This window comes from Galleria mellonella, unplaced genomic scaffold (genome assembly GCF_026898425.1).
Source record: "Galleria mellonella isolate WM207_F2 unplaced genomic scaffold, CSIRO_AGI_GalMel_v1 utg35, whole genome shotgun sequence".
In the NCBI taxonomy this organism is placed as follows: Eukaryota; Metazoa; Arthropoda; class Insecta; order Lepidoptera; family Pyralidae; genus Galleria; species Galleria mellonella.
The window spans coordinates 5,856,232-5,878,689 of NW_026442082.1; the positions used below are offsets into that span (position 1 = coordinate 5,856,232).

The window sequence follows — 22,458 nt, forward strand, 5'->3', positions numbered from 1 at the left end:
TTAAGAAGCCAATGGATCTTTTTTTCTCATCAAATCCAATTCATTAAGATAACAAGCTATAAAATTAAGTTAAGCCATCACATAATCAAGTGAAAAGTAAAAGCCCATTTTTAAGTTAAGTACCTAGCTATCCTATTACATTGAATGGGATCGTTTAAAAGTTTTTAACGTCGGATCAATTATAATTATTACTCAAATTTACAGTTCAACCGACTGCCAAAGAAAAAGTGGTAATGTCTTTGAATGTGTTTTTTTTATGAGTGAAAATGGTATGGTAACCTCCGCCTGCGCTAACGGGATACGCTGGCGGAGCACCAGTGAAGGATGATCGATAAGAATGAAAACAGGCCAGTTAGCCCATCTTGATGGATTCATCAGGAATTAACCATGATAGTTTCCAGGAAGAACTGCGAGGAGGTCGACCTGGTTGGATATGTTGCTAGCAATAGGATTCTCAGTCTCCATTACTAACAATCCCTTTCCCCCCTCTTTGAATGTGTTTTGATGATCAGTATTACTATAAACTTCTTTTCCCATTGGAGTCGTGAGAGACGAATAAGGTAACTTAATGGTCAAGGAATGGGAAGTAGAGTCCCTCTTTAAACATCACACAAATCCTAACTACGTGGGGGGAAAGGGATTGTTAGCAATGGAGTTTGACAGCACCATTGCTAGTAATATGGAGTGCTAGAATAGTGGAAGTCGACCTAATAGGGCATTAGGTCGACCTCCACGTGGTTCACCCTGAAAATCATCGTGAACAATTCTTGTTGAATTCGTCACGATGGGCCAGCTGACCTGCTTCATCCTCACCTATCATTCTTCACTGGTGCCTCGCCGGTGTATACCAATAGCGCAGGCCGGGTTACCATTCCATTATCACCCATTAAAAAAAATCCTAACTGCTTTTGCCAACCCATTAAAAAAAAATCCTAACTGCTTTTGCCAATCCGTCTGCCAAGCATGGCAACTACTGACAAAACCCTTCCTTGGGGAAGGCTTATGTTCAGCAGTTATTGGCTGGTATAATGCTAATTGTTAGTGCAAATTAATATTATAATAGGAAAAGAAATATTTTTGTTTGTAATGGATAAACTTAAAAAAAATACTTAACATATATTAAAAATAAAAAAAAAAACAAAAATAACAAGCAACATTATCAGTCATTAACGTGGGCTTTATTTAATATCTAATTTGTTCAGTTCATTAACCCTTGCAAAAAACGTTGGCCTAAGGACCTAGTCGTACATCCAAATCCCATCACGGGAGGAATGGAGACTGAGAGTGGGCGCGCAGCATATAGCGCGTCTATAGGGAGTCACCCTTCGATGGGTCTCTGGCGGTGTCCCGGTAGACTTTAAAGCGGGAACCCGCGACTATTATGAGTCGCTATTATGAGATGGGAGGTATATCGTCAGGTTATTTAGCCGGTAGGAGTCCGGCAGTACCTACACGGTCCCTAAGCTGTGTGGGTCTGCGTGATGCATTTTTCCTGACGTAAAAAAAAAGGGTCCCAGTCGTATTATAAATCATTACTTCTTGGAGACTTAGCTCAACTAACACTCATGAAATTTTCAAATCAAATTTATTTTATTAAAATGTCATGACATAACATACAGCACGCCGTCATTTTCATCATCAAATCAGCCTTTAACTGTCCACTGTTTAACATAAGCCTCTCCCTTGGGGGGTTTTACTAGTAATTGCCACGCTTGGCAGGCGGATTGGCAACCGCAGTCGGGCTTTAGAGAAATTTAGGAGGGACGCTGCTGTCCATGCCTCGCCGTCCCTTAGTCGCCTCTTACGACAACCATGGGAAAGAAAGGGGTGGCCTATTCTATGCCGGGACCACAGGACCAAAAGAAACCCGTAGATTATGCAAATATTGGTTTTGGTGTTATTACATTGAATTACAATATATAGGTACGTATATACATATATATATATATATATATATATATATATATATATATATATATATATATATATATATATATATATATATATATATATATATATATACAATATTTTTAATGTAAAATCCTTCTCATCATCATCAACATTTCAGCCATTATCCGTCCACTGCTGGACATAAGCCTCCCCCATAGACTGCCATAAAGAACGGTCCCGAGCCACCTGCATCCACTGACTGCCTGCAATGCATTTCAGGTAGTCACTCCATCTAGTGGGGTCGCCACTCAAGAATCTTCCTTCTTCATCGGTTGTCGGTTCTTCGAGCTATGTGACCAGCCCATTGCCATTTCAGTGTACTTATCCTTCGGGTTATGTCGATTACTTTGATAATTCTCCAGTTATTCACGTTTTGGATTCTATCACGCAAAGAAACTTCGAGTATAGCTCTATCCATTGGGGGGAAAGAAATTGTTAGTAATGGGGTCAAATAGCACCATTACTAGCAATATACTCTATCAGGTCGACCTCGACGTGGTTCCGCCTGGAAACCATCGTGGCTAATTCTAGTTGAATTCGTCAGAATGGGTCTAACTGACCTGCTTTCATCCTCATCAGTCATCTATCACTGGTGCCCCGTCAGCGTATCCCGTTAGCACAGGTGGGGTTACCATGCTATTATCATCTATTAAAAAAAAAGCCCTATCCATTATAAACTATATAATATATAAATAGGAAAAAACGTAACTAACCCTATCACGTACACTACATAAAGATGAATAATTTAAAAGTGGCAATTTCAAATTGAAAAAACGGCCTAGTCGTAAAAATGCGAAAGGAAAGCACGTAATTCACACGATGTATGAGAGGCATCCCTTTTACTAATGTCCCGCGTACCCTTGGCAGCTCTTTTTAACTAAACAAATAAAGAATCTTATGTAACTACACGTGACTGACACACATATGTATATTAAAAGTATTAGTGCTAAAAAGAAAAAATTGAAGAAATAGAGTTGCCAGATGCAAAATTTTTATTACAACCAAATTTGATTTTATTTTTCATCCGATTTTATTGAAATTGTTTTATTGAATAAGTATTCATTATTAAGGCTCACCAGAGGGAGACTTTGTACAAAAGTCGATTGCTTGGACACCACTGTCACATTCGTGTTTCAACCGCGAAGCAGATGTGTTTGCATGGCTGTGTTTCGGTTTGAAGGGTGCGATATGTCAGTCAATTTACAGGGTACAGAGAAATAACACCTGAGTCCTCAAGAATGGCAACGCATAGGGGGTATCATGGACGACTCAGTATACTCTGTTATGTCCATGGTACTGTTCATGTCTATAGTTGACGGTTACCACTTACCATCAGGTGGACCGTCAGCTTGTTTGCCATTCTAAGTTGCATAAAGAAAAGACAATGAATCTTTTTTGTTATGCAATTCGATGGTATTATTTTGCCACAAATAATTCTTGTCGCAAAGCAAAATCTACTTGTAGACACATGATTTATTATTCATTCTACGATATTTTCAATGTAATGTATCTACGAAATATCAACTAAAATAATATGAAAATGTTTCTAGTTGTATTTTAAAACAATCGCAGTTCTCTCGTAAAGCATAAGTTATATGCATGTTTATTTACAAAAAAATAAAACCAAATTTAAGTATACATGTAAATTATTCGAATACTGCACTACAAAACTTTGAATACAGTATTCTATGCCAGACTAGTTGTTCCCAGTTTGTCCGACAGACAGACGACAAACTAGATGGTGTCCGACCATTTTGGAGTTTATTGTGCAATCACGGTTAACAAATGAACGGATTTAGAACTTAGCCTGCACTATAAACTACAGTAGCTTCGCTCGCTTGTGGGATTTAGAGCGAGCGAGAAAATTTACCATCTCCTTCTCATCCTCGGGACTTACGTACTAGACGGGACATACCAGAGGGAGACTTTGTACAAAAGTCGATTGCTTGGGTACCTCTGTCCTATTCGTGTTTCTACCGTGAAGCAGTTGTGTTTGCATGGCTGTGTTTCGGTTTGAAGGGTGCGATATGGCATGAATTTACAGGGTACAGAGTAATAACACTTTAGTCCTCAGGAATGGCAACGCATGGGGGGTATCATGGGCGAAACAGTATACTCTGTTATGTCCATAGTATACTCTGTTCATGTCTATAGGCGACGGTTACCACTTTCCATAAGGTGGACCGTCAGCTTGCTTGCCATTCTATGTCGTATAAAAAAAAACTTATAACTGGTGACTATGGGAGTAGAATATAGAGCAGAAAAAAAAAAAGAAAATGCTATTGACTATAAATTTATAAGTTTGCGAGACTGAATAATTAGATGTATGTTTGTTACTTTTTCACGCGAAAACTACTAAACAGTTTTGAATGAAATTTGGTTCACGTTTAGGTGATATCCTAATTTAGCACATAGAATACTTTACCTGATGGAAAGTGATGATATGGCTGCAAAAAACACCATAGTTCCTACTTATAATAATAGTCTATTTGCATTTGCCTTAAATCGGTCTTGATTATATGTAAAAGAAAAAACATAAGCAGGGACAACATAATCCTTTAACTCCTTCTAACCAAACGTTATCTGGAAGGGATTCCTCAGCAATAAGACCGCCTCTTGGACTATATTATTGTATATGGTTTTGCCGTGTGGTCCCAGCATAGAATGAGCTGATCATTTTTTTCCTGTGACCACAGATAATATAATACTATCGTAGGTATCGTAAGAGACTAAGGAAATTAATGTTCGAGATATGGGCATCATGGTGGGTATCGTAAAGGACTAAGGAACAATGGAGGAGGTGGGACAATGAGGGACAACAACGTCCCTCTTAAAACATCACCGAAGCCTAACTGCTGTTGGCAACCCGCCTACCCAGCGTAACATTTATTAACAAATACTCCCCCCCCCCCTCTCTTATGGAGGATGCTGTGTCCAGCAGTGGACTTGTTGGAAATCCTTCAAAAATTCATATAATATTGGTGCAATGAAATGAAATGAAATTAAATATTTATTTGCTTTAAACAGACATTTGACATTATAAGGGCCATGTGACACAACTTTTTGGCATCTGTCTAATTGCCTTAAAATTGTAGGCATGCAAATCTAATTTATTCCTTAAATAAGGATACAAATTTAATTTATACTAATACATTATTATGATCATAGAATAATAAAAAAAAGAAAACAATGCTCAAACAATTATCGAGTCAAATTACATATTCAATATCGTCAAATAAAATTAACAATTACATTATTATTATTAATTAAATACAAATAACATTCCATATTTTATGTCAATAGCAAATTTATGTCAAGTCTTAAGGATTTATATTATTAATAATTATGTTAACTATTTTTGGGATGTGTAGGCATAATATTCTCCCATACTGTAAAAGACCTTATCCAGAAGCCATAGATGAAGCCGTTTCTTAAATATTTTCAAGGGAAGGTCTAAAAGATCTGAAGGAAGTTTATTATATATTTTTTGGGCCATAAATGAAACATTCTTTTGGTACAAGGTCAAATTACTTTTTGGTATCACAAGTTTATTTTTTCTGTGTGATCTAATGCCTTCTTTGAGTTGTCCATATGTATTAAATAATTCAGGGTGTTGCTTAATAAAAGTACATATAGCAAATATATACATGCAAGTCAGGGGAAGGATTCCTAATTTTTTAAATAATGGCCTACAAGATTCCTGGCACCCCACATTGCTAATAGCCCTTATACATTTTTTTTGCGCTTTGAGGACTCTTTCTATGTCAGGCGAATTCCCCCAAATAATCAAACCATAACTAAGTGCCGATGAAACGAATCCATGATATGCACTAAGAGCAGTCTGTATGGTTGCAATCTGGCGCAATTTATACAATGCAAATACAAATTTATTAATTTTTTTACAAACATTATCAACGTGTTTCTTCCAATTTAAGTGTTTATCTAACGTGATACCTAAAAAAGTAGTGGAATCCACTACTTCTATATTATTATTTTTGTAATTTATATTTAGGTCAAGGTTGGGGCTTGAAGTGTTAAATAAATAAATAATGTGCACTAAAAGACATCAAAGTAAATAAACTGTCCGACTTCGTACCGATAACATCCTTTTGGGTTGGAACTAAAAATTGACCCTTGTTACATTTTAAATAGAACATAAAGGTACGAAAGTAAACAGGTGTTGTCCATTCGCCGGGCCCTTTAAATAGGCCTTTAAGGCAGAAATGGAGCGACCCAACTTACATCCGTTGAATATTTGAGACACTATCAAAGCGCCGACAGCGTGGCTCTGAATTTATAAGTACTTACAATTCAACTTAGTTATTTGTTACGGAACGTATTGAAATTTTATTAGTTGTTCGCGAAAGTGTATCTTAAATATACATTTTAGAGTTTAGTTCGAAATCTATCACTTATAAACCTTATGTAATTTAACTATATTTTAATTGTAACCTATTACATGTATAGAATAGCCCTTCCTATCTGTGGGTGTCGTAAGAGACGACTAAGGTAGCTTATGGTCGAGAGATAGGCAGCGTCCTTTTTAAAATATCTCTAAAAGCTTAACTGCTGTAGCCAACCCGCCTGCCAAGCGTGACAACTACTGGCAAACCTCCCCTTATGGGGAAGGCTTATGTTCAGCAGTGGACAGTTAACGGCTGAGATAATAATAATAGTTACATATTTGCATACCATTTGATGTGGCAAAACATAATGGACATCTTGTAAACTTGACAAATGCAACATCTTATCTACAATGTTTCTGGCAAATAAAATTTTATTTCATTCACTTTATATTTATAAGTTACTAAATACCACATGTTAGTACATGAAGTGTTTTGAAAACAAACTATAGTATAATTACTATATTTTGTTTAAACAAAACTTAATAAAAATGGAAACAATCTAATAATTAACTCAACTATAAGATTCTGTAACTGATGTTCAATAACTTGTTCAATGAATTGTACGGATTGATACCTGGTGCAGATTTTCACCATCGTACAACCCGCCATAAACTAAAATTTCATCCCAACCATCTGGACGAGTGGCGGTCCTCCACCGTGCGTTTTTCAAGGCACTTTCTCCCACGCACAACCACTCTTTGGAATCAACTTCCAGCAGCAGTATTTCCGAACTGATACGACAACATAACCATCAAGAAAAGAGCATATTCCTTTTTAAAAGGCCGGCAGCACACCTGCAATGCCGTAGGTGTTGTGGGTGACCATGGGCGGCGGTAGTCACTTACCATCAGGTGAGCCGCATGCTCGTTTGCCCCCTATGTTGTAAAAAAAAATGTTCAATAATATTGCAAATAAAAATTAAATTATTGTAATAATATGTACAAATAATTATTTATTTCGCTTCCAATCTTACAAACTAAAAAAAAAACAGTTTCTGTCATTTATTTAATTTTATTTAAATACTCGTAGTTGGCAAAACTCACCAAGGGGTAGATGTATGTCCAACAGTGGACAGTTAAAGGCTGATATGGTGATAATGAATTAAATAGGCGATGCCAGAGAATACTGGCACTTGGTGGTGTTTGGAATTCATTTTTATACTCTATAGACGACGGTTACCACTTTCCTTCAGATGGGCCGTCAACTTGTTTGCCATTCTAAATTGCATAAAAAAATATGTACGTAAATTAGAAAATACTTTATTCTGTAAAAGTATGGTTTATTTCAACAGATCTTAATAAGAAGGTGACAAAGTATTGGTAAAATTATCAAATGAATGCTATCTAAGTTTATTTAAAAAATATCTTTTAATTGTAAAAAAAAAAACATTTACACATCTATGTAATGTTAAATATTTTTTTATGCAACTTAGAAGTGCAAACAAGCTGACGGCCCACCTGATGGAAACGGTAACCGTCAACTATAGACATGAGCAGTACCATGGACATAACAGAGTATACTGTTTCGCCCATGATATCCTCCACGCGTTGCCATTCCTGAGGACTCGGATGTTATTCCTCTGTACCCTGTAAATTCACTGCCATATCGCACCCTTCAAACCGAAACGCAGCCATGTGAACACAACTGCTTCACGGCAAAAACACGAATGGGACACGACTTTGTATTGCTTTGTAAACTTTGTAAATATTGCTTTGTAAACTTTGTAAATATTGCTTTGTAAACTTTGTAAATATTGCTGAACAATTGGAGTTAATTTTAAGATCTCCTACTGGCTATCATCAATATTTAGTAAATAATATTAATTTATAAATTAGTAACAAATCGAAACGTTAAATGGAAAAAAAATAAGTTGTCAGTCATCTTCTGATTTATACTACCTACTATTGGATATCAGAAGACTCATGTTTACATATTCGTGGATTTCTATTACTGACTATTTAAAACACACCATTGGCTTCCATTTTAAGATTGACTCGCCGGCACAGCTGGTCATTTATAATATTACCATCCAGTCGTCTCCATGCTCGCTCGCCGGCTTCAAAGCCTCCCCGGTATCCTATCAATTTGATGGACGCCCGTTCAGGTTGACCTTCAACAATTTTACCTTTCGATTCTTTATATAAAATACGCTTACTCAACTATCATTCATCTTTGTCATTATTCATCGATCCCTTGGTATTACAATGTACCTTTTTTCAAATCTAGTCTAAACGTCTAGGGTATAAAATTTAATAAATTTTTAATCGATTCCCGAATATAGAAAGAATTATCTAATCCTACCATACTTATCATTATTTTTTAGAGATTCACTGTACACTGTTGTACATAGGCCTTCCCCATAAAAGATAAGTTTTGTCAGTAATTGCTTGGCTACAAAACAATAGGACGGATTAATTCTAATTCTAGCGCCTTGGAATTAAAATTAAAGAAATCTGGACCTATCTCTTGTCCTTATAATTTAATAATTATTAATTTATAAGTTAATATAAGTTAACATTACAATAGTTTCGACTTAAAACTATTAAAACATGAATCCATACTAGTACCTTATAATAAATATTTTGCTGTGAAAAGGTTTTCAAACTGATAGATTGATAATTTAAAAAATCGGTTTAAAAAAAATGGTGTCTTAAAATAGCCCCCATAGTCTTTTTTTTATACAACTTAGAATGGCAAACAAGCTGACGGCCCACCTGATGGAAAGTGGTAACCGTCGCCTATAGACATGAGCAGTACCATGGATATAACAGAGTATACTGTTTCGCCCACGATACTCCCCATGCATTGCTATTCCTGAGGACTCGGGTGATATTCCTCTGTACCCTGTAGACACACGATGCTTTGTATTAAAATGAAATAATTTTCAAATCTAAAGCGACTTTGAAATACGTCGACATTACTTTCGACTAGCTTCAAAGAATATTCTCAATTAGATTAATAATTCGGTTGTACATTTATTTTTATATTTCATAACTCTGTCAGTTGTGAACCAAATTGGATTTTTTTTTATCTGAAGGATTAAAATCTTATTATAAATATAAACAATTACACGAAATAATCACAGTGAAAAAACAATAAGCGACTTTATCGCTAAAAGCGATCTCTTCCAGGCAACCTTTTGCAGTAGTTTAGTTTTTCTTTTTATCAAAATAAATGATTTTTCCACAATCGAAGTCGGTTTTTTTTTTGTGGAAAACAATTTTGTTGTAATTATATACATTTTAAATTTTACTTTACAAAAAATACAACTTCGATCCTGACATAATATATCTGTGATTGGCGAGGTTTTACTACATTTATTTTGAAAATAAATTAATAATATTTCAATTCAGTAATCGTATTTTACATTTTATTGCTCCGCGAAGAAGAAAAGACTGTTCCGACCGCCATAAAATTAATGTGGAAATAACACAGGAGTAAATCATTCGACCAACATCAATTACTGACACTGTTTTTTTTAATGGATGATTTTTTTTTATTTTAAGGGCTTTCACCTACTTCTGGTATATCAGCCCTATCGTACTGTAAACTAATTTCTCAAATAAAGCTTTATCTACTTTCCCTAGACACGGAGGAATTAATGGGTATCAATAATTTACAGAGATCTTCAAAACTTCTGATTTGGGTTCAGCTAATATAGATTGAAAAAGACCAATATGTAGTTTATTATTTAGGTTTATAAGTGTTTATAAGTGGCGCATAAATTCTTCTCTTTCTTAATGAGATCGCCTGTAACGGTAACGGTATACGCTGGCAGGGTACCAGTGAGGGATGATAGGTGAGGATGAAAAGGCAGGTCAGTTAGTCCATCGTTATGAAATTACATAGAATACAATGTTTCTAAGGAAAATCGCGAGGAGATCCAACTGACAGGGTACAACTGATAGTTCATAGCTTCTAATCCCCATTATTTACAATACATTCTCTCTCCACTCCTCTCTTATATATATATATATATATATATATATATATATATATATATATATATATATATATATATATATATATATATATATATATATGTATAAATAATAATTTTTCCATTGCTGTATTATTATAATGTTGGATTTTTTAGTCCTGTTATCACATATTGATGTGTTATCAAGTGACATGTATTATCAAGTCGCTGCACATTTTTAATGAGATGATAAGTAATGATCCCACATGCGCTATCAAAATCTTGTCATGTTTTGACGGAGACCAGAGAAGGAATATTGGTGAACACGAAGCCAGGTCAGTTGGTCCAATTCTGACGGTCAGCAGACCCATTATTGTGAATTCACTAAGAATAAATAAAGAAACAGTGGGAAGAAATTATTGACAATTATTGCAAGCAACAGCAAGTTATTTGTATTGGAAATATGTTTTTTTTTATACCACGACGGTGGTATACAAGCCTACAGCCCGTCTGATGGTAAATGATCACTGTAACTTATAGACGCCTGCAATACTAACGCATATAAAACATAACGCATATAAATATTTTTTCCGTAGTAAAAAATAATGAATTTGTTATTTGTCGACCATTATTTCTTTCAGTAAAATATTTAGTACGACTAATAGAATAAATATTCTCTCGAAATAATACCAAATATTTCGATTTCACTGTACACAAAACAAATTTTATTTTAAATATGGTCTCTTTTTATTGTTAATTCTTTTAATTTAATATTCTCACTTTCGAAATTATTTTATCCAGAAAATCTAGTTTTATTATTTATTATTTAAAAAAAATCACTTCGTAAAAAAAGTTTTCACAAACTTAAAGAGAATACGAAATCTAAAATAACAATAAACTTAAACTTAATTATGTACAACTTGAAAAGAACTTACTGCCACCACAGCAGAGACGGAACCCCCGAAATATTCACTGCAATCGGTCCACAGACTAGAAATGTACACGACCAATAAATTTCAAAGTTAATTTTTCGTATATATTACAGCGAGTCCGCATAGAGACGTGCGTTTGCTGGGGAGAGTATCGCGCGACTGAATCATACGAAGTTGATACCTCTACAGCCTTTACGGCATACTTCTATTAGTATATTGCGACTGCTTTCCCGCGATACTCAAAATCAGGGGATTGGGAGATGGGGGTTGGCTGACACTATTATTACTATGTAGTGGTAATTAATTTAGTATATTTTTTCCAACTGACTTAGGGTGAGACGGTATTTCACGCCAGAAAACCGCCTGAAACTGTATAAAGCTCAAGTGAGGCCACACATGGAATACTGTTCTCACCTGTGGGCATACATTGTTATCAATTACATTGTTATCAGACAGGCCGTCAGCTTGTTTGCCATTGTAAGAATTATACAAAAATCATATTTAATAAAATAAATTAAACTAATTTAATATTACGACGCTGAGAGATAACGGTAACATGTTGGGACAAATAACATGTGGACAGAAAAATGAATAAGCTGAAATTTTTACCAGAAGAAGACTTTGTATAAAAGTCGTTTGCTTGGGCACCTCTGCCCCATTCGTGTTTCTACCGTGAAGCAGTTGTGTTTGCATGGCTGTGTTTCGGTTTGAAGGGTGAGATATGGCAGTGAATTTACAGGGTACAGAAGAATAACACTTGAGTTCTCAGGAATAGCATGGGGGGTATCATAGGCGAAACAATATACTCTATTATGTCCATGGTACTGCTCATGTCTATAGGCGACGGTTACCACTTTCCATCAGGTGGGCCGTCAGCTTGTTTGCCATACTAAGATGCATAAAAAATATATAAGGCTTTTACACTTAGCTACGGAACATTATGAAAAGAAAATAGGCGTAGAAAAACTGGCCATTTCGCTTATACCCTAAGAAAGATAGTCTCAGCTCGACGCCTATTTCCGAATGTGCGTTCAGAAAATATATACTACACATTATCTGTATAAATAGCTACATGTAATTTTCCACCAAAACTATTATACACACAGACGATTAGTTTAGACAATTTCTATATTGTTATCTGTTTTTTTAATTTTTTTTTTTTTATACAACTTAGAACGGCAAACAAGCTGACGGCCCACCTGATGGAAAGTGGTAACCGTCGCCTAAAGACATGAGCAGTACCATGGACATAACAGAGTGTACTGTTTCGCCCATGATACCCCCATGCGTTGCCATTCCTGAGGACTCAGGTGTTATTCCTCTGTACCGAGTAAATTTAATTAACTACTGTTTTATTTATTTCATTTTGTTTTTAGACTGCCATTGGTAGTGGACAGAATACGTACTAGGATACCCTGTGTTACGGTATTCTGGTCCCCACACTCGGCCACTGGCTATACAAAGGACAGATAAGTAAACCATATTGTTAAAAGTAATTATAAAAGTCTAATAAAAATACCAATAAAATAAAATAAAAGCCGAAACCGAGAAAAAGAGAAAATATCTCGACCTGGCTCACGAGGTGACCGAAATGTGGGGGGTGACATCCACCGAAATCATTCCAATCGTTTTGTCAGTGAACGGTCTTATCCCAACCAGTCTGGAACAACATCTCAGATGGTTGTGATTCCGAGGCGGCTCACTCCCGGGAAAGATGCAGAAAGCGGTGCTCTTAGATACTGCCCGCATTGTACGCCGGTTTCTCTCCCTGTGGTCCTGAACCCCGGCCGACTGTGCTTCTGCCGGGGGTTAGTTTGCCATCTCCTTTCTTTTGGAATGGAATCCTTTCTTTGGGAGATGTGAATTTTGTAGAAATAAAATAAAAAGGCACAATATTACAAAATTAGGTCATAATAACAAGTACAAACACAGTGTCCAAAAATTTATAATATAATAGATAATCTAATAAAATGTTTAAAATTCGAAACAGTTAATGTGATAATAGTAAATATTCAGTTGATATAATTAAAATATTAATTATATGTATTTTTCAAGCATGTCAAATGTATTTATGTTACAATTTTTATTATTACAAAAATATTAATAATGTCAAATGGTAAATTAACCGAAAATAAATTAAATTAACATTTAACCAAAATAATCTTCACGTTCTGTAGCTGGTTCAAAGGTATACATAAACAATTTAATATATATATATATTTTTTTTTGTAGAAAAAAAAGAAAACAAACTTATTCATTCATGATAAAATTTAAATGACACTAAAGGAGAATTATATTTTATTCATTTCAAGAAAAATATTAAAATATATATAGAATTAGTTAAGATATGACGTTACATATATACTAAAAATGCGGTTTGCTTAAGAGTCTCGTACTTTTTAGATTAGATTTAAAATTCTTATTATTATTTTTTTTAATTTGTAAGCTACAAATTGTACTATTTTATATTATGAAAATAACAATATAGGTCGAATTTAAACTGTTAAAATTAGTTAGATAAATAAATACATACAAACAGACATACAGACATACATGCGTTCAGAAAATATATACTACACATAATATACATATACGCCTAGTTGTAATTTTCTCCCAAAACTACACACTGTCGATTAGTTTGGATAACTTTTCTTGTATTATTAATGTTATAATTTAATATTATTAAAAAAATAGTCGTATATTATTATTTCATCCGTTAACTGTCCACTGCTGGACATAAGCCTTCCCCATAAGGGGAGTTTTGCCAGTAGTTGCCACGCTTGGCAGACGGGTTGGCAACCGCAGTTAGGCGTTTAGAGATGTTTTAAGAAGGACGCTGCTGCCCATCCCTCGCCGTCCCTTAGTCGACTCTTACGACACCAACGGGAAAGGAAGGGGCCTCTTCTATACCGGGATCATACAGCGAAAATTAGTTATACTTGGGGGGAAAGGGATTGTTAATAATGGAGATTGAGAATCCCATTGCTAGCGATATACCCAACCAGGTCGACCTCCTTGCGGTTCTCCCTGGAAACTATCATGGTTAATTCCTGATGAATTCATCATGATAAGCTAACTGGCCTGTTTTCATTCTCATCTATCACCCTTCACTGGTGCTCCGCCAGCGTATCCCATTAGCGCAGGCGGGGCTACCATACCATTTTCAACCACCAAAAAAGAAATAAAAAAAATTAGTTATACTTTGAATGGAATAGACAACATCTGTCAGATTATGCCTTCTGAATAAGTAGCAAATATGGAATAATTTTGAATCGTTAATTTAAATGAGATGTCAGACGTTACTATCTCATTCCAAGTTATGGACTCGCTAACGATGACAGTACCATCAATGATTCGCTTGCTATTTATCAATAGAGTTAGCTAATCATACGATAAATTATTATTTTTACCTATAAATAAATAAATGCTCGCTTGTAATTTGTACTCCTTTCCACTCAGGGTTTGCTAGAAGAGAACTCTTGCAGAGTTTTTTAATGGGTGATAATGGAATGTTAACCCCACCCGCGCTATCGGTATACACCGGCGGATCACCAGTGAAGGATGATAGATGAGGATGAAGCAAGTCAGTAAGCCCATCGTGACGAATTCAATAAGAATTGTTCACGATGGTTACCAGGGGGAAACACGTGGAGTTCGACCTAATAGGGTGTATTGCTAACAATAGTGGTGTCAATCTCTGTTCCTAACAATCCCTTTCCCCCCCACTCTTGCAGAGTTAATCTCGCATTGCATTGTATATCTTTATTCATAAAAAATATTTAAATAAATTAAAACAATGTAATTTCTATATGCAATAAAGTATAAATAAATAAATAAATATAATGAACAGTGATTTTAATCCGTAATGAGAGGCATTTGATTGTTACCGTTGAGGAAAATATCCACTTTTCACCGAGCTTAACGTACCTATTACATCGGGAATATTAAAATTCAACTAAGAAGTTGGCGAATCGCCGTTGCTCGGATTTATTTTTATAATTAATTTGATTTGTTATTGATAATTTATATCATGTAAGTGAAGTAAAAAATTCTAATATTTTATCTTCGAAAAAGTCACATAATTTATTTATTTAACTCTTTATTGCACCAAAAAAATAAACAAAAAAATAAACAATGCCATATAAACAATTCAACTGAAATACAGTAACATGAAGTACTGGTTAAAATAAACATATAAAGGTACAAAAGGTCTTACCGCTAAGGCAATCTCTTACAGACAACCTTTGGTTAAAGGAGAACATATAGAAATGGGTAGGTGGCGCAAGAGTGAATTAATGTTTTTTACATATAATGCATAAAAATATTAAATACATATTATTTATTAGACTACTTATTATAACAAATAATATATAATACATATACATACACATATATACATAGCACACACTAGGAAATACGACGAATCTAGTAAAACGAAATAAAGAAATAAAATAAGAAAGGAAAAGAGTAACTACAGTGAAAGAAAATGTAATTTGACTTGTCCTTTAAACGAAGCTTAAGACTGAGCGTTCCGTATAGAGGGCGGTAGTGGGTTCCATAGGCGCACAGCTTGAATGGAGAAGATTTGGTGTAAGACACGGAGGTATATGAAGGGGTATTTAAGCGAAGGTTATTCGAGGTACGCGAAGCATGACTTTGCACGTCACCGAGAAATATAAATCGCTCTTCGAGTTAAGGTATTTTGTAACACTCTCGTGTATTTGTCTGAATAAGTTGTCCAAACTAATCGCTCGTATGTAACATGCAGACATTCATGTCATTTCGCCCGAACGTCTAATTTCCGCAAAGCGTTCCGGACTCCTCATTTATTTAATGTGTTCGTCTGTCCAAGTGTTTTGTAAACAACACTGAAACATGTATAATTGAGTGTAAGGAGTTACATTCTCAGTTCGTAATAATGTCAAGTGAATAAAAAGATTCAGAAACTTACCTCAAATTTTATTTATTTGTTTCTACCGTGAAGCAGTTGTGTTTGCATGGCTGTGTTTCAGTTTGAAGGGTGGGATAAGGCGTGAATTTACTGGGTACGGAGGAATAACACCTAAGTCCTCAGGAATGGCAACGTATGGGGGATATCATGGGCGAAACACCATCCATAATACTGCTCATGTCTGTAGGTGACGATTACTACTTTCCATTAGGTGGGCCGTTGTTTGCCATTCTAAGTTTAAAAAAAAATTATACTCTATTTATTATGCCGTGCGGTTCCGGCATAGAATAGGCCGCCCCTTCTTTTCTTTTGGGTGTCGTAAGAGGAGACTAAGGGAGGGCGAGGGATGGTTAGCAGCGTACTTCTTAAAATACCTCTAAATATCCGCCTACCAAGCGTGGCAACTACTGGCAAAACCCCCCAAGGGGAAGGCTATATTCATCAGTGGACTGTTAAAGGCTGATATGACAATGATTCATTATCTGTGACTTTAGGACTTTCACCAGAGGGAGACTTTGTACAAAAGTCGATTGTTTGGCTTTTTGGTCCCAAGTGTGTTTCAACCGTGAAGCAGTTGTGTTTGCATGACTGTGTTCGGTTTGAAGAATGGGATATGGCGAGAATTTACAGGGTACAGAGGAATAACACCTGAGTCCTCAGGAATGGCAACGCATGGGGGGTATCACGGGCGAAGCAGTATACTCTGTTATGTCCATGGTACTGCTCATGTCTATAGGCGGCGGTTACCACTTTCCATCAGGTAGGCCGTCAGCTTGTTTGCCATTCTAAGTTTTATAAAAAAAAATAGGAATCAGAGTACAAAGTCCTAAAGTATATATTGGCGTAACTATACAAAATATCTATGATGATATCGACTAAGTACAAGAATATAAAGGACAAATTTATTCTAAAATCCCTAATCGCCTGTCACTTTGTACTCGTACAGAGACTAAAGCACTAGTCGTAGTGAGAGCTCAGCTAAGCTAACTTAATTTGGATTATTTTTAAATATTAATTAGTTCGAATTCCTACAGGAATAAATTGCTAAAACACTCTGTACAGTAATCTAATAATAATTTCATAATTATCATAACGTATATATTTTTTAATGTTTGTTAATTTAACCCTTAAATACCTGAAGTTTAAAATTTGATACCGGGGTTTGCATTGTTTCATTGTTAAATAAATTTAAAGATTTTAATTCCCGTAATGCCTAAAGTATCAAAAATGGTACCAATTTTTTTTTAATGTAATTAGTTGATAACATTTCAACTTCAATTATGGACCCTGTTGGGCACAGCAAGCACGAGAGAAGAGGACAACACTTTTTTTCACTTTAGAAATAGTCTAAGGATCTGGTACAATATTATCCAGTCATTGACATTGTATCACTATAGGTACGTATTTTCTGTATTATTATTATTCATTATTTATGTATCGGTGTGTATCTATTCGTATCGTAATTGTTATTAGTATTATATAGTTATTTAATATATTCTGTAGTTTATAAGTATTCTTATTCATATTGTACAATTAATTAATAAATAGTTTAATAATAAAATTTCAGCGATGTCGGTTTTAGCTATGTCTTAAATCATTATCAATGTATAATTGTATAATTAATTATTTATATATAAATTACAAGATAAATTCTGTTTGTTACTATTAAATGTAAGCTTAGCTAAACTACCGTGCGTTTTTGAAGGCTCTTTCTTCTACGCACATCTAAGTACTCTTTGGAATCAACTGCATCCAAAGAGTTGTGCGTGAAAAATCATCCAGCAGCAGTATTTATATGTAACTTACAAGTGCAATAAAGAATATATATATATATATATATATATATATATATATATATATATATGTTGGTGTTGCGGGTGATCATGGGTAGCGATAGTCACTTACCATCAAGTGAGCATGCTCGTTTGCCCCCTGTGTTATAAAAAAAACTAAACGAAGTTAGATTAGCTTAGCTCTTAGTGTGGTTAGCGCATTAGTTTTCAGCCTTTGTCATACACTGGACACCAAACAAGACCCGAAACAAATTTTAGGCCAACTTTTTGTGTCGTCGCATGATTTGAATTGAACCTTTCGTTTTGCAAATTAAGTTTTCGGCTTGTCTTTTGCACAAGCCGCCATTTTGTCGTTGTGTACTTTGTGACCCCGTCGAAGAGAATAATTTTATGGAAGTTTTGTGTTTGATTGTTTAATTAACCTGACCGTTTTGTAGGGTTTGTTACTTCTTTAATACAACTAGTACGACCTGTGACTTTACTCGTGCCAGAATGCATTTTTTTAATCGACTGTCAAAGGGGGAAAGGGATTGTTAGTAATGGAGACTAAAAATCCCATTGCTAGCAATATACCCAACCAGGTCGACCTCCTCGTGGTTCCCCCTGGAAACTATCATGGTTAACTCCTGATGAATTCATCATGATGGACTAACTGGCTTGTTTTCATTCTCATTGATCACCCTTCACTGGTGCTCCGCCAGCGTATCCCATTAGCGCAGGCGGGGTTTCCATTCTATTTTCATTCACCAAAAAATAAACCGACTGTCAAAAAGAAGGGTAATGATTTTCTTGCGTTATCATTTCATTACCCACTGCTGAATATAAGTCTCCCCTGTGCTAAATATTTACTGTCATATGTAACGATCCTGATCCATTAATACTGTTAACTAAATTAATACTTTTTAATTCAAATTCAGTATTAAAAAAAAATAAAAGAATACACCAAAATAAAAGTAAAAACGCTTTCGACTAAAAAACAATCATTAAGTTATTAGTAAACAAAATGTTCATAAAATAATCAAAGATTGTGTCCCACACAAAAAAAAAACAATTTCAATTATTTAAAAAAAAACAGTTATTTCGATTTAAAAACTAATCTACTAAATCAATTTTGATATATTTTTTTTATGGGACTATACTGTAAATATATCTTTTTAGATAAAAATATCCGATCGATTTAGAACTGACGGAGTTATAAGGTAACAAACATAAAGATATACAACAAAAATTGAGTATACCCTTCTTATTAAGTAGGTTTTATTTTTATTTTTTATTTTATTTCAATAGGTACACATTACAGAGTGTTGGAGAAAGCTAAATAAAATAATATACAACGGTCTTCAAGTTTTATTAGTAAACTAGCAAACTTCAATAGACTGTCAATAATAAAAAGTGAATTAATATTTTTACCATTGAGGTTATCTGCTCTAACGCAGAGAATTAACATGGTGCATTTATTTATACAGTACAATAATGTTTCGTTCAAGCCTCCCTCAACCCTCCAAAACCATGCGTACACAGCATGATCAAAACATGAACACACAGCTAAACAAGTCTGTAAACACAATATAATTTATACAACCAAAGATTATTTAACTTATACATTAACAACTATATAGGTAAATATACAAACACATGGATAATCATATATATATATATATATATATATATATATATATGTGGAGATGTAGAGATGTGGGCTTGATGATATTTATATATATATAAATTCAGAAGTAGTGAAAGAAAGAAAGACTTGGTACGAGATTGTATAATGAATAATATTTACAGTAAATAAATCCAGATATAATAAGTCGCGATACCAAATATAGTTCCGTAAAATTGCTAAGACAAGAAGATTGTCAAGAACGTCACTATTTATTTTTCTGTAACTATGTAGGTTTGAAAGAGGTTGGTAGCCTACATCACTCCCCCCCATGAGACCTGGTTAAGGGCGATAGAAATCTGGAAATCGGACACGACGTCCAGAACGAGTAGTCCTAGCTACAGGATTGTTCGTGTCTTGGTTGTTAAGTGTAGTGTGATCGTTTAAAATGTAGGCGGGTTTCAACCTATCTATAGAAACAGTGACTTCTTTACCTTTGATGAGCAATTTAAAGGTTTTGTCACCTCTGAGCAATACAAGATAAGGTCCTGTATATGCTGGTTGGAGGGAACTACGCAATGCGTCTTCGCGAAGGAATACATAATTGGTAGTGGCAAGATCTTTGAAAATAAATATTTTGTCACTTCTATGACGAGAAACAGCAACAGGTTTGATTTTATTGGCGAATAAACGTAAACGTGCCATAAAATCAGTGACATCAGTAGAACCTTCCAAATGGCGGTCGAAAAATTCGCCTGGAAGCCTTAAAGGTTCTCCATAGGTAAGTTCTGCTGAAGAAGCTTGTAAGTCTTCTTTAAAAGAACTTCGTATGCCCAATAGTACCCACGGAAGAGATTCCGTCCAAGTACTATTCGCATGACACATGATGGAAGTCTTAAGCTGCCTGTGAAATCTTTCAACAAGGCCGTTAGACGCTGGATGGTAGGCTGTAGTTCGTTTGTGTTCGAACCCTGTAATCTGAGATAATTGTTCGAACAGCGCCGATTCAAATTGGCGGCCACGGTCCGTAACAATTTGTTCAGGACAGCCAAATCTAGCAATCCAGCCTGAAAGTAAAGCCTTGGCGACAGTTTCAGCTGAAATATCGGTTATCGGTATTGCTTCAGGCCACCTTGTAAAACGGTCGATGGCAGTGAGACAATACCGATAACCCTGAGACAGAGGCATGGGACCGACAAGGTCAATATGTACTACCTTAAATCGTGCTCGAGGTAAATTGTAAGTGCCCAACGGAGCAGACACGTGACGACTTACTTTAGATCGCTGACAAGCCAGACAAGACTTAGCCCACACTCTGCAGTCCTTTCTGACGCCGGGCCATACAAAGCGTTGAGCTACCATTTTAGCAGACGCGTTAGACCCGGGGTGGCTCAGAGAATGAAGGCTGTCAAAAACTTCCTTTCTGAGGGTTTTGGGAACAAATGGTCTAGGAGTTGTTGTACTGATATCACAGTACAATGAGATACAACTCCCAGGTAATTCTCGTTTCTCTAGACGTAAAGAATTTGGTTCATCTAGATAATGAGATAATTCAGGATCAGTTTCCTGTGCTTCAGCTATGGCTTTCAAACTGACTGGTGTTTGCAATTCATCAACACGTGATAATGTATCAGCCACAACATTATTTTTACCCGAAATATGACGAATGTCAGTGGTAAATTGGGAAATGTAATCTAAATGTCTATACTGCCTAGGCGAACAGTTGGCTTTCCGTTCATGGAAAGCGAAACTGATCGGTTTATGGTCAGTATAGACTGTAAAATGTCTAGCCTCAAGCATATGACGAAAGTATTTTATTGCATCATAAATTGCCAATAACTCTCGGTCATATGGTGAGTACTTTTGTTGAGAAGGGCTGAGTTTCTGGGAAAAGAATGCTAAAGATTCCCATGCACCATTCTTAAATTGTTGAAGTACTGCACCAATAGCAGTATCGGAGGCGTCTGTGACTAAAGCTAGCTTACATTCACAATCTGGATGAGCTAACAGTGCAGCATTCGAGAGACTTTCTTTACAGGCTTCAAAGGCTTTTAATGTGTCTCCAGTTAAATTAATAGGACTAGAGCCTTTAACTGAACCTGCCAAAAGAGAATTAAGTGGAGCCTGGATTTGGGCAGCATGAGGCAGAAAACGCCTATAAAAATTTATCATGCCCAAAAACCTTCTAAGCTGCCTTACATCTTTTGGTGGAGGAAAGTCCTTGATCGCCTGCACTTTCGTATCCAGGGGCCTAGTACCTTTTTCGGAAATTCGATAGCCTAAAAAGGTTACTTCCGATACGCCAAAGATCGATTTTGCAGTATTAATTACAATGTTGTATTCTTTCATCCTGGCAAAGACAATACGTAAATGCTGCTCATGTTCAGCTTCAGATTTGGAGAAAATGAGAAAATCGTCCAAATAACAGTAGCAGAAATCCAATCCCCTAGTCACCTCATCAACAAATCTTTGAAAAGTTTGACCTGCATTTCTTAAACCAAAGGTCATATACGGAAATTCGTATAGACCAAATGGGGTTGTAATGGCAGTCTTCGGTATGTCCTGAACGCTTACGGGTATTTGATTATAGGCTTTAACAAGATCAATAGTAGAAAACACTTTACATCCAGAAATGGAATGAGTAAAATCATGAATATGTCTAATCGGATACCTATCAGGAATCGTCCGTGCATTTAGCATACGGTAATCTCCGCAAGGACGCCAACCGTTATCTTTTTTCGGAGCTAAATGTAATGGCGATGCCCACGGACTCTCTGAAGGCCTAGCTGTGCCATTAGCCAACATGGACTCAAACTCTTGTTTGGCAATTTTCAACTTGTCCGGAGCAAGACGCCGGGGATTGCAATGTACGGGTGGGCCAGGTGTAGTGCGTATGTGATGAAC

The 22,458-nt window shown here is 35.6% G+C and overlaps 1 protein-coding gene across 2 annotated transcripts in view; it reads right to left on the reverse strand.

The window, feature by feature from the left end:
* LOC128201120 (neurotoxin BM10-1-like) overlaps nt 1-11,355 on the reverse strand; it is a 153,448-nt gene extending 142,093 nt beyond the window's left edge. For both annotated transcript variants that reach the window (XM_052896907.1, XM_052896908.1), the window contains exon 1: nt 11,211-11,355. The gene's annotated coding sequence lies outside the window, so the exon portion shown is untranslated. The remainder of the gene's footprint in view (nt 1-11,210) is intronic.
* Between the last annotated feature and the right edge of the window lie 11,103 nt (nt 11,356-22,458).